The sequence below is a fragment of the Amblyomma americanum genome, unplaced genomic scaffold (assembly GCF_052857255.1).
Source record: "Amblyomma americanum isolate KBUSLIRL-KWMA unplaced genomic scaffold, ASM5285725v1 scaffold_404, whole genome shotgun sequence".
Taxonomy (NCBI): Eukaryota; Metazoa; Arthropoda; class Arachnida; order Ixodida; family Ixodidae; genus Amblyomma; species Amblyomma americanum.
Genome location: NW_027526875.1, coordinates 168,720 through 181,464, shown reverse-complemented (window position 1 = coordinate 181,464; position 12,745 = coordinate 168,720).

Genomic DNA, 12,745 nt, shown 5'->3' with positions numbered 1-12,745 from the left:
CTGTACCCGGCGCGGTGGCTCAGTGGTTAGGGCGCTCGACTACTGATCCAGAGTTCCCGGGTTCGAATCCGACCGCGGCGGCTTTGTTTTGATGGAGGCAAAACGCTAAGGCGTTCGTGAGCTGTGCGATGTCAGTGCACGGTAAAGATGCCCAGGTGGTCGAAATTATTCCGGAGCCCTCCACTGCGGCACCTCTCTCTTCCTTTCTTCTTTCACTTCTTCCTTTATCCCTTCCCTTACGCTGCGGTTCAGGTGTCCCACGATATACGAGACAGACACTGCGCCATTTCCTTCTTCAAGAAGAACAGCGCGAAAAGACAAGGACCACAGGAAGATACACAAAGACAGCGCTTGTCTTTGTGTATCTTCCTGTGGTCCTTGTCTTTTCGCGCTGTTCTTCTTGAACATGGCATACCAACTCGCCCAAGCATCAGTCCTAACGAGCCATTTCCTTTCTCCAAAAAATGAATTATTATTATTATTTGCTTTCATCATATTGTGCGGAGTATTAACCTTCTGCTGGTTTTCAGAATAGGAAAGGCGCAAACTGCCTCTAGTTCCACCGCCGCATAATCACAACGCAATTGAGGTGTCCACCGACGCAGTGCCCAAGTAATGCATGCTCTCGCATTTACACATAATAAAAATTGCTTAGGTGCCTGCATAATTTGTCATGTTTTGAGCTTAAACAAGTTCATTTCAATTAACAGTTTAATGCAACACTGTAGGAGAGCTCCAATGAAAAAATGAAAAAAAAAATCACCTTGGATGCTGTCAATAAAGCTGTAAGGTATCCTAACATAGCCGCTATATCTTTCTGCGCTGAATATGAAGACATGCAGTTAATAGTTTCCCAATAGACGGCTCTATCCCTCGGTGCGAGTGCTGTCATGAACTCTCTTCCTTAAAGATTTTTATGGTGCCTTTTTAATCGGCGCCCCATACATGCTTAGGTTAATTAATAAGTTTTGAATGTCAATGGGTCATTCCACACCAAACGTCCCAAAAAAATCATGGAAACTTATCCTAATGTGCATAATCAAAGTCTGAAATATTTTTGCCGAAAAAAAAATTATTCGTGAGGTGACGGCAGTTCGAGTGTTTAGAAAGGGCGAGAAACCAGGCAATATAAAATTCAAATTTTTAGAAATCACTTCACAATTTTTTTCATTGACATTTGCACAGATTCAGGCTTTCGGTGTAATTCGGAGCATGCATGTTTATAGGGCATCAATATTTAAAAAAAAAGTTGTGCTGAGGCTTAGCTAAAGTGTTAAGTCTGGATATCTTGAAGCGAAAAGCTTCGTGGCGATGCTCGTGGTTTAGCTTAAGGTTTCATACATAGGGTTACAATTTGGGTATACCTTTCTAGCTTTCCAAAACGTGTTGTTTTAGGTATACAAAGCTTGTACTATCGTCCAAGATCCCGCAAATGCCTTAGACTTTCACAAACGTCACACACGTGGCCGAACGGGTTGTCCACAAAGTCTTTCGCAAGGACCTTGGTCGCGCTGGCACTTTCACCGAGTTTCAACATGTAGTCTGTGTAGCGGCGAGTTTTTACCTCTTCTTCCATAGCGTCGTCGTCGTCGTCTTCGCTCTGTTGGCTGCTAACACTGGTAGCAGACGCGTCTTGTCGTCGTTTAGCGAGGAGCTCCTCTCGTTGCTTGGGTGTTTCGGTTGTTCGTTTAGCTCCGGCCTTTTTATTCTGTCTTCGAAATCGCTCGACGTCTCCCCAGATACAGTCTTCGCTCACCTGGCCACTCTCAACTGACGCAGCCAAACGGCGCAATTCAGCGTCCTTTTGCCGCCGTTTAGAAAGGCGTGCCTCTCGTGATTCTGGCGTTTCAGCCGCTTGTCTAGCCTTGCACTTTTCATATTTTCGCTGCTTTTGAGCCAACTCTTCTGGGTCTTCTTCTCCTCCTTCCATGGCGAAAGGTCAGACGACGGAGGCAGCGCGCGGCGGCGACGACGGCTGCGGCAGCAGCGGCCACCTGCGCTCCGCGTGAAGTCACTCGGTTTCGCGCATGCGCAGCTGTAGCAAATCTGTAGTATAGTGCCTAGAATATACTTGCTAGTATTCCGAGGGCGCGCGCTCGCGTGGCCGCTGCGGTGATGCCTTCCTGCGGCCACCGCGTGGTGACGCTGCCAGTCGCTAAGATGTTTAATGTATGCGGACGATATTGTACTGTTAGCAGAAAGCCAGGAAGATTTGCAAACTTTGGTGAATTGCTGTGGAGACGAAGGAGACAGTCTAGGTTTCAGTTTTAGCGCAACTAAGTCAGGTGTGATGGTTTTGAACGGCACAACTGATCAGGAGCTTACAATACAAGGCCATGAAATACCCCGAGTGGCCGAATACAAATATCTCGGGGTATGGGTAAACAACGGGCATATGTACACGGAAAAGCACGAACAGTCTCTCATATCAAAACGGCGAAGAGAAGCCGGGATATTGAAACATAGGGCATTATGGGGGGTACAACAGGTATGAAGTCCTCAGAGGTATTTGGAAAGGAATAATGGTGCCGGGGCTTACTTCCGGGAATGCGGTTCTATGCTTAAGGGCTGCAGTTCAGTTGCGATTAGAAGTAAATCAGAGAACTGTCGGAAGATTAGCACTAGGTGCCCACGGGAAAACCACAAACGAGGCAGTACAGGAGGATATGGGCTGGGCAACGTTCGAAAAACGGGAAGCTCAGAGTGAAGTACTATACGAAGAACGCCTCAGGAAATTGGATGATAACAGGTGGGCAGCTAAGGTATTTAAATACCTGTACAGAAAGAGCGTTGACACACAGTGGCGGAAACGAACTAGAAAGCTGGCCAGTAAGTTTGCCAGAGACGAGGAAGGAGAAAGAAAGAGCATTAAACGACAGGTTAAAAACGTCGAAGGTAAAAATTGGATACATTCAATGGAAAAGAAGCATAGTGTAGAACTATATCGATGCTGGAAAAGGCAGATCAGGAAGGAAACGTTTTATGATAACTCAAGAGGCAGTGCCCTCCTCTTTGAAGCTAGGTCAGGGTGTCTTAGAACGCGCAGCTACAGAAAAAAATTTAACGAAGAAGATGACACGTGTGCTGTGTGTGGCAAATCTGAAGAAACAATAGAACACCTCATCCTAAAATGCGATGGTATCCATCCCGATGTCGATGCAGGCACAGTCACTCTTCCTGAGGCCTTAAGGTTTAGAGATAACAATAGTCATGTTAAATAAATCTGCGGTGGAAATTAGCAAAAAGCGATTGGCGGATTGGTGGCACAAAAGCAGAGAGGTGACAAGTTTTAAAGTGTAGGAAGACGTTTTTTTTAAGGAAATGGCGAATTGTATTAACAACTTTATTTTATTTTATTGATACTGTTGACCCTCGCTTGAGGGTCGTTACAGGGAGGGAATACAATGCAATGTACAACAAAAAAAATTCATGTCTCATAACATCAAGTTGGGTGCCCCCGACACAAAATATCGATAGAACGTTCGAACTTGTGCACTTCCGATTGTTCGACAACTTCAACAGGCAAAGCATTCCAAATTTCGATGACATCAGGAAAAAAAAGAGTAACGAAAAACATCAATACGTGAGTCGTAAGGCTTGATCGATCGAGTGTGGCTTGTTCTCGCGCTCCGTCTTCCCGGAGGCTGAACATATCTATCTGATTTTATCTTGAAGTGCCCTTGAATTATTTGAAAGAAAAGTTTTAGTCTTGATTTTTTCCTTCGATTTTCCAGTGACTCGAGCCCACATGAGTTCAGCATTTCCGTCACTGAGTCCCTTCTTCTGTATCTTGACGATATAAACCGAGCAGCCATTCTTTGGATTCGTTCCAGTTTATCTTTTAGAACTTTTTGGTGCGGGCTCCAGACGACACAAGCGTACTCCAAGGATGGGCGGATGAATGTTTTGTAAGCTATCAGTTTGACATCTTTTGTTGCATGTTCCAATTTCTTCCTCAGAAAGTAAAGTTTTTGGGAAGCTGTCGAGCACACATTATTAATATGTTTATGCCACTGCAGATTATGTGCAATTGTGACGCCTAAATACTTGAAGGTATCAACATTTTTTAGATTATTTTTCCAACATTATAAGAAAATAACTGCAAAGTCTTCTTATTAGTTATATGCGTAAAAGTTGATTTTGTGTAATTAATTTCCATGCCCCATTTTTCGCACCAAAGATGCAAGGAATTAAGGACACGGTTTATTCTAATTTGGTCGGCAGCTTGTGTTATTCGAGAATAAATTAAACAGTCGTCTGCAAAAAGCTTCAATTCTACGGGAGACTCGGTAAACTCGTTAATATCATTAATATAAATTAGGAACAGCAATGGAGCTAAAACCGACCCTTGAGGAACGCCAGAAAATACTTCTAATGTAGAAGAAAAACAATCATCCACATGCACAACCTGCCTGCGATTATTCAAATAGGCTTCAATCCACTTAAGAATGGTTTCGCTAATTCCTGCTTTGTGTAACTTGAAAAGTAATTTACTGTGTGGAACCTTGTCAAATGCTTTTGCAAAATCTACGCAAATGACATCTATTTGTTCTTGGGCATCTATGGCTGAACTATAATCATGTATCGTTTCTATGAGCTGTGTTATGGTAGATAGCCCTCTTCGGAACCCGTGCTGATGCTGATAAAAGAACGCGTTATCCTCGAGGAAAGTTAGTATATGTTTACTTATGATATGTTCCAATAGTTTACAGCTGATACTTGTCAGGGAAATTGGGCGATAATTATTTGCGAGTAGTCGGTCGCCGTTTTTAAAAACAGGTGTTACGACTGCGCACCGCCAATCTTGTGGCAACGAGTTAGTGTGTAGGGACTTTGTAAAGATTATCGTCAAGAAAAATGATATCCACTCAGCGTATCTGTTTAAAAACTGGGTTGGAATCCCATCCGGCCCGCTAGCCTTTTTAGAATCCAAAAGTAACAATTGATTAAACACGCCGGCCTGGGTCACGACCAGGTCTTCCATCGAACATGAAAGGGAGGAAGGCGGGTACGCGTCACAGTCATCATTGCTTGATTTAGAAAAAAACAGACTGGAAAAAGTTTTTTAAATGATCTGCTATTTTTGTTTTTTTCTGTTACTATGTTCTCACTAATTTGAATTCTATTGAATTCCTCTTTATTGCCACTAAGGTAAAGCCAAAACTTCCGAGGTGCCGTTTTAACGAAGCTACTTAATTTTTTATTAAAAAATTGCTCTTTTGATTCCATCAGAGCCGTTTTTAAACTCCTTCGCAATTTCGATACCTCAGCTGAGCTCACTTTTCTCCTGCGCAGCCTCTTTATCTTGCGCTTGATGTGTATAATAGGTCGATTAATCCAAGGGTTACGGGGTTTTATTTTCTTTTCTCGAGTTGGAATGAATCTGTCAACGCAATGTTTTATGATATTCTTGAAACGTAGCCATAGGTTTTCAACTGGTTCACAATCGCAGGCAAGTTCGAATTCATTATATGACATTTCTAAAAAATCTTGAATGGATGTGTCGTCTGCCTGCCTATAAGCCTTAAATTGTACAGATACAAAGGGTTGGCCACGAGTGTTTGTTCTGATCGGGATGTGCACAGAAACCATTCTGTGGTCAGATATCCCGTCTTTAACAGACACAGTACAGTCACCCACTCTGTCCGAAAGAAACACCAAGTCCAAAAGTGACCGGGATTCGAGTGTTATCCTCGTGTCTTCTTCCACGATTTGTTTAAGATTGCGCGAAAACATTATCTGCAGCAGTGCTTCGGAACTAGAAATTTCAACGTTCCCAGGTAGGAGCCTGTCCCAGTTAATGCTAGGCAAATTAAAATCTCCGGTCATTATTAGTCTGGTGGTACGGTTCAAGTGAGTGCATAAGAACATATTAAGGTCATCCAAAAACTCTGGTGAAGTGGCAGGCGGCCTATACACTGCGCCAACAAGGTAAGCAACACTCGCATAAGTAATTTTGCACCAAACTGTTTCAGGCAAAGTGCACTCGACCATTACTGCATCTATATATCTTTTGACAATGATTGCAACACCCCCACCACGAGTATCCCTGTCCCATCTGAACATCTGGTAGTTTGGGGGCACTATACAGTGACTAGGCACACCGTTGTTTAGCCATGTTTCGGTTACGACGAGCACGTGTGGACTTTCTGTCAGTAATACATATTCTAACTCGGTTACTTTGTTAAAAAGGCTACGAGCATTCAATGATAAGATTCGTAGCTATGACGGGGTGAGTTTAGGTGTTGATTCGCCGGAATTATCCGAGGTGTCAGAGCCATCATGCGAGTTGCCTGCTTTTCGAGTGCGGTGCTTGAACTTATCTCGGGAGTTCAGGAGCGAGCGTGCGTTCTTCTCGTTGTCCCATGTGTATAACTTGTCATTTATTTTGAGCTTGTCGTCGATCAAAAAGACCTTCTCGCCCTGCGCCCTTTCAGCAGAGGCACTTTCCCACAACTTCCTTCGCACCGCTACCGTTTCCTTCGCATAGTCATTGCTCACACTAACCGATTGTCCTTTCAGTTTGCTGCAGTTCTTCAGCACTTGTTGTTTTTCTCTGCCGTCATAAAATTTCATAATAATTGGCCTAGGCCGTTCTTTGTTCTTTTTCCCTATGCGATGGATTTTTTCGACGGTTTTTACTTCAACTCCCAGCGTATCATAAAAAATTTTATCTATGACAGCTGCCTTTAACTCCGTCTCTGAATCGCCGATTTTTTCAGAAACACCAAAAACCAGCAGATTGTTACGACGACTATAGTTTTCATACTCAATCAGTTTTCTGGCCTGTTGCTGAACTGTTACCTCAAGATATTCAATTCTTTTGTTCAATTCTTGTATCACTGCCAGAGAATCAGTCAGTCTATCAGTCTTTTCATTCAGCTGACCAATATCCTTGCTGATATTAGTCAACCGGCAGTCAGACGCGGTTTGATTATCTATAATCGTCTGTAACAGCTCAGCTGTCTTAGGTCCGGGCTTTTCTTCTATGTCTCCCGACATCAGCAGCATCAGCACGGACCAACAGTCAATAACAATGCAATGAAGCCTACCAGGGCACGGCAGGACGACTAAAAATCTATTGTCACTACGGTAACAGCAGTCTGTGGATGGGGAACCAACCTGCACAAACAGCAGCAGCGGGTGAGCCATGCTGTCCGCCGGCCAGATGCTGTGCCCTCTGATCTGGTTGGTGTCGCGTCGTTCCTTAAGTAGATCGGCTGCTCGTGACGTCACATCTCGTGGTCGATATTCCTTGATTGTGTTGTTGCTTGTGACGTGGCCCGCGCAAAGCATCAGGGGGTGTATCACGGTGATGTTGGTCGTTGATACCGGGGTGGGCGTCGCATGCAAAATCCACGGCAGAACCTGCACAAACAGCAGCAGCGGGTGAGCCATGCTGTCCGCAGGCCAGATGCCGTGCCCTCTCAGCAGAGTAAACAGAAATAAAGGAAAAAAACTGAGCATAGTGGCAACAACCACTGCCCCGTTTCAATGGCGACGCTCCTACCTTCCATCCATCCGTGCCACCACGCCGCGTTCGCTGTCGAGGCAGCGTAGGTGCGGCAAGTCTGGGGTTGATGCGCTGCGTTTTTTACTACGAAAATCTTCTCTGAACGCTTTGAGAGCACTTTTTGCATAAAAACACCACTGGCTGCCGACAATCTTGCCGGCCTGGCATTACCAGGAGAAATTCCTGGACTGAAACAGCGCTCGCCGTAGCGTTTTACACCTACCACCAGGTCCAGTTTGGTAAATTTTTATTCGTTTATTCTTTGTGTTGAACCGCGGAAGGACTTAAGCAGAAGTCATACTGACTGCCTAGTGTTCATCGAGGTACCCAACTTGAAATAAGCGACGAAAGTTGATGCGTTGGCCGCATTACGTTGTTGTGATTGAACGATCGAGTAATGTCCGGGCTCGTTGTTGCTACATGGAAACTTCCGACCGAGATTTTATTCGACTAGGGGCCAGTCGATTGCGATCCACGCATCGCGATCGCGGGTGAAGGATATCGTATACACCTTCATGCTGAGTGAGCGCTCGGCTAGCTCTGTCCAGGTGGAAAGACCGAGTCGTGGCCCCCATTCTCAATGGCGAGCAGAACATCTAACCCGGAATGGCGTCGCATATGGGTAAAAGAAAAGCAGGGCACTCTCGCTCTTTCCCAAAACGGGTTCCGTCTTCAAAGATCGCATGCGACGATCAACACAAGCAGTTGGAATAGGTCTCAGTATTGATGTGTTTTATTTGCAAATCACAACTTGCTTCATACAACTTATGCAGGTGTGTATGAGCTTGCGCTTCTCTTTGTAACGGAACAAAAGAAAATGGTGATTGTGCCATTGATTATTTACAAATCTGCAATACAGTAAAAACAGATTAAAAACAGAGCTTGTTGTAAGCACGTGCTTGCTTTGTTCTTTTCCGAGAAAATACACTGTAGCGACCACAAGGCTGCGTTCTGGCATCAAGCTTCCAAATGTTAGCATTCTTTCTATATACAAAGTGGCAAAGTTGTTTTTCTCTGCTCCATAACGTGCGTAGGCTACAGAGCCAGCAGGTGTTTCAGATATAACTTAACAAGGTGATGGTTCGGGCTAGTGGGTATGCGTTATGATCCATAGCGCAGCAACAAAACAGGGGACAAACACAAGCGCTTGTGTTAGTCCCCTGTTTTGTTGCTGCGCTATGGATCATAACGTTTCAGATATTTTGGTCCAGGTTGCAGGGATACAAATTGAGTCCAACGGATGCTGATCTTCAACAGCAATACAGCCCATCTGCTGCTGCGGGCATGAGTTCTCACTCGGCTGCTCTGTTGCTGCCGGCTCGTCGGAAACATCGTCGAGCGTGCTTGACGGTCCAAGGCTGACTCCTGCACCGGCACTGCGCGTTTGCCCTTTAGCGGCAGGTTGGTCACACATGCTCCTCACTTTTCTTTTCGATGTCTTCTTAGGCAGAAGGTATTTCGGATAGTTGTCGAATACTGCTGGCATGACATCGGGCATGAGATGGGGTCTATCTCTGGCGAGCTCGTTGGCGACACCGTTCACAGTCTCTCGATGTGGCACACTTCAAGATGTTTCTCGCAGACAACAGACGCTGGAGTCAACTTGCGGCGCTGTCTTTTGATCAGCCGCTCCCACTGCGCAAGCCGTGTTGGGTCCGAGGACACACGGAATATAGAAGCCTTGCCCGGATTCGACCGGTAGCCACTACAACAGAGCGGCACGAAACATGTTTTTCCCGGACATGTTTTTCCCGAGCACCATAACCACTGAGCCACCGCGGCGGCTTTTTGTGATGTAATTTAGAAAAGTTACCGACATGCTGTGGTTCAAAACGCGTGGTTGCAATTAACAAGCCACATCTAAAAATTCAAGAATGTGCACGTGGGATACTGAGAAAATAGGAAAAATGCGGATTGTTAGCATGTTCTCGAGCTTCGCAGTTCACATGGACCATACCCCCTCTGTGCCTTTACATAGGTGACACGTGGAAGGAGGCCAATCCTGAGAACCCTCCAGCCAAAGGCTGCATCGGTGCAAATAATGAATAGTCAGGTAATATGTCTCTGCTTTGTCTTCATCCAAGTAGTCGAGCTGTCTCACTCAAACAATCAACTCACCTAAATGGGGTAGAAATGAATCGTAATTTGCATAGCATGAACGCATTATATGTCTGAAATTTCCTTCGATGCTTTGTTTTATTTTTATGTGCAGGCCACACAACATCCTGTCTCAGCAGTGACACCTGCACAAGCCGCATCTGCTGCCTCAAGTTCAACCTGGGACACAGCGGACCATTTGCACCAGACTTCAGACTCGGATGAGTGCTACAGCAGTGTCCTTGACCTCAGCTGCCGTGGTCCTGTTTCCACTCAAGAAGGAAGAGCAAGTCAAAAGTGTAACAAGAGTTGCCAAGCAGAGATGCAAGTTTGCAGTGTGGGTGTTCAGTGGGAAGACCCATATTCCATCATACATGTTGAGCACTCATATGCAGCTCCAGAAACCAAATTTCAATGCTCAGAAACACAAACCACATCAAGACCAGCTTCTGAGGACCTTTCTGAGGCAGCGTGCAACTTTTACACGGGTCTTGGGCTTGATGGCTTTAGGAAACTCGTGACAACAGTGGCTGATCATGGCAAGGTTTGTGGAAACATGACCATTGGCGACCAAGTCCTGCTAACACTAATGCGACTGCGATTAGGACTACTGTATTTTGACTTGGCCCTGAGATTTGGCGCATCTGTGGCTCAAACAGGAAGAATATTTCGCAAAATGGTAGGCATTTTACATGGCATTATGACCAATGTTGTTGCATGGCTGCCAATGGAAACAATTTTAGCAACAATAACACAACAGTTTGCCAAAAGTCAATATGCTGACACTACTGTTATTGTAGACTGTACTGAGGTGTACATGCAGCGGCCCAAGAAACTTTATCCCAGAGGGCAGACATACAGCTCCTACAAGGGCTGCAACACTGTCAAGTTCCTCGTTGCAGTTGCACCAAGTGGATTCATGTTTGTATCTGGCACATATGGTGGACGAGCATCAGATAAGTTCATTGTTGAAGACTCTGGCTTTGTTGACAACTTGTCTGAAGGGCACGTAATCATGGCTGACAGAGGTTTTAGTCTGTACTTCCATGAAGGAAAAGGGAGTGAAGCTCAACACGCCGGCTTTCTCAAAAGGCAGGCTTCAGTTTACTGAAAGAGAAGCAACTACATCAAGACGGATCTCGCACCTGAGAATTCACGTTGAACGTGCAATTAATCGTATTAAAGTGTACAGAATTCTCAAGTATTCATTGCCTATTAATCACAAGAAGTTGATGAACAGCATTGTGCTAGTTTGTGCGGGGCTGTGCAATCTGAAAGGGCCACTAATAGCAGATCCAAAAGGCGAAGAGGAAGAGAACGAAAATGACAATGAGAATGAAACAGGCCACATCCAAGGCACCATTACTCCGTGACAAGCAGGAGGGCTCACTAGACATTTCTGATGCTGTGAAAGAAGACTGGATGGAGTGTTTGACTATTGTGCACCATTTTATTGCACTTCATTACAGCATGTTGAAGGTGTACAGACACAAAGTTTTCGAGTGTCAGTTTTTTTGCCTTGAAAGACGCATATGGGCCTAGTAATGGTGAAAAGGAGCTCAAAACTCTTGTGCAGATAGTTGATAATTATAAACACTTTTGTACCTGCAGCTTCTGTCTCTGTCAGTGCCAGCACTGAACTGCACCTTGACGTTCAAGTCGACTGGCCAACCTGTACTACTACTACATTCCTGATGACGTCGGTGTCGTCAGCAAGCACTGGTAGCCCCTGTGAACTACCACATAGTTTGGTAACGTCACAGTAATTGGGCAAGTGCACCTTGACGTCACTGGATACGAGTGGAAAGGCCGAACGGCTTATCAGACCATGCAAAATCGTATGTTCCACTCAACGCCTGTCAGTGAACCTTACTAGAAGACATCTCCTTGCACCCATGAAAGAAATCATTCGCTACTTTGTGTTAAAAATTTTGTGTCTGTACCTCTTGGTTACACACCGTGTTGTTTGGTCTTTGAAGTGTTTGAGAAATGCTCTAGAACTTTGTTTTTGTGACCTCAAGCACACCCACATGAGTGCTAGAGGTCATATTTGCAGGACTTTGTACATAGGTATGCACCGCTTGCTGCAGTGATATTTCCTTGCATCAACATCTCAAGCAGTGATAAAAAAACTCAAAACACAAAAAGTAAAACTCAGTCATTCAGTGTTTATTGTTCCGTCTGTTCTGCTGGTGTAGTGATAGCCCTGTATTCAGATATGTCTAAGCTGTTGCTGTGAACAGCATCAACAAGCCTTGGCAAATAATGCCTGAAATAGAATTCTGACAACCTTGAAATATGAAGGCAAACAAAATCTGCATCATAGGGCACTTCAACTAAAATAGAGTTCATGGCTGACCACACATAGAAGTAGCAGTGTGTACGCTCTGTGCAGAACATAACAAACTGCACCTGGTAGTAGTATCCATTTTTTCCTTTCCTATCAAGGTAGTAGACTCCATTCGAGTCCTTCTTGACATCGTACTTGTTGGAGTCTGCAAGCTGCAGACAGTTTTCTACATGCGGGCATTTAATTTCTAATATGCTGTCTGTGCCAACTAAGCCATCAGGGCTTGCCGACAAAAATGGATGTGTGGCGCTAAAAACTGTGCCACAACGTTCAACATGGACACCACGGTGGTTCTCAAACATCTGCCTGGCAACAGGCTCGAACCTCTGTCCATGACTTGTCGCCTTGTTGCCCCGAAACTGGCTAAAAAGGCATGATGTGACAAACTTATCTGGTGGGGTTTCTTTCTTCCGTGGAACCTTTGACACATTAGAAGCTGTGAGGCGCAGCTTACGGCTAGCTTCCCAAAGCTTCCCAGTCTGCTGGCATGTGAGCTCTATAAGCCTTAGCCTGATTTGCTCTTTAATACATACTCATTTACTATAAAAAATTGAGCAGGTGTTGCACGCCAATAGGTCGGCATCATCATGTCGACCATGAGTGAGCTCAGGGGCTGCATTCCCTAACATATTTTTGGCATGCACAATGGGCGACACTTTTGCGGCAACAGTCTGATGCAGAAGGCTCCCTTTTATCTCAAGAAGGGGTACTATTACAGACTGCTGCATCTCTCTCACATATTGCTCATGGGTCTTAATGTTTTGTATTAACCTTATGCCTTTTAT